We start from the raw sequence: 1,175 nt of genomic DNA on the forward strand, positions 1-1,175 counted from the left end.
TAGGCCACCACTGATTCAGGAATGCCCTCGACCCCCAACACACACACACACACACACACACACCTCTGTACCTAAGTCTCAGTGTAAACATTACAGAAAATGTATGTGATATGTATAAAAAAAAGCACATAGAATGCATCTCTGAAGACACACTGTCAATGTGAGTTTGTTCTGCTAAGTGTTCTTGTTTTTTTATTTTTATATTTTTTTATTTTGCTTTCTTGTATGGCTCATGTGCTCTTGCCCAACCACGGCGGTTAACATTATTTTGTACAAGTGATTTTTTTCACCATGTGAAATTCATGGCTAATAAACATAAGAGTTTTTCCTCTTGACCATTAAAAGAAAATGTCATTATTCTCTCGTAATACACACTTGCATGCACACACACATACGCGCACACACACACACACACACATTCTTACCCTACACACTCACTCACTGGCCCTGTCAGAGGTGAATGAGTAGAAACAAACCCATTATCTTGCTTTGTCTAAGCCTCAGGGAAACTTTCTTTTCCTGTGAAAGTGAACCGGTACGAGTGTACACACACCGCTGTGTTGTTACAGTAAATAAACACTCACAGGATGTTTCCCAGCCAATCAGGTCACACGAGCGCACTCTCAGAATGTCTCTCAGCCAATCAGGTCACACGAGACCTAAGTCCAGGCAGCACTAGCGTTTCTGGCTATCCGATGCTGGGCTATGACCACAGCCTTACTTGCTTATTACATGTATTAATTTAGCAGACAATTCTATCCAATGCAACTTACATATGACCATTATATTACAAGGGCTATTGTTCCCAGAGCAACTTGGGGTGTTAGGTGTCTTCCTCTTGGGGCAGTCGTGACCTACAGGTTAGGGTTTCGGGCTTGGAACCGAAGGGTTGCCGGTTCGATCCCCGACCAGTAGAAAAGGCTGAAGTGCCCTTAAGGCACCTAACCCCTCACTGCTCCCCGAGTGCCGCTGTAGCAAGGCAGCTCACTGCTCCTGGTTAATGTGTGCTTCTCCTCACTGTGTGTTCACTGTGTGCTCTGTGTGTTCACTAATTCACGGATGGGATAAATGCAGAGACCAAACTCCTTGTATGCTGTATGCAAATATACTTGGCCTAGAAACCTCATTTACATTTACATTGCTCAAGGGCACAACAGTGGAAGCCAGGAATTGAA

This window comes from Alosa sapidissima, chromosome 13, assembly GCF_018492685.1.
Source record: "Alosa sapidissima isolate fAloSap1 chromosome 13, fAloSap1.pri, whole genome shotgun sequence".
Taxonomy (NCBI): Eukaryota; Metazoa; Chordata; class Actinopteri; order Clupeiformes; family Clupeidae; genus Alosa; species Alosa sapidissima.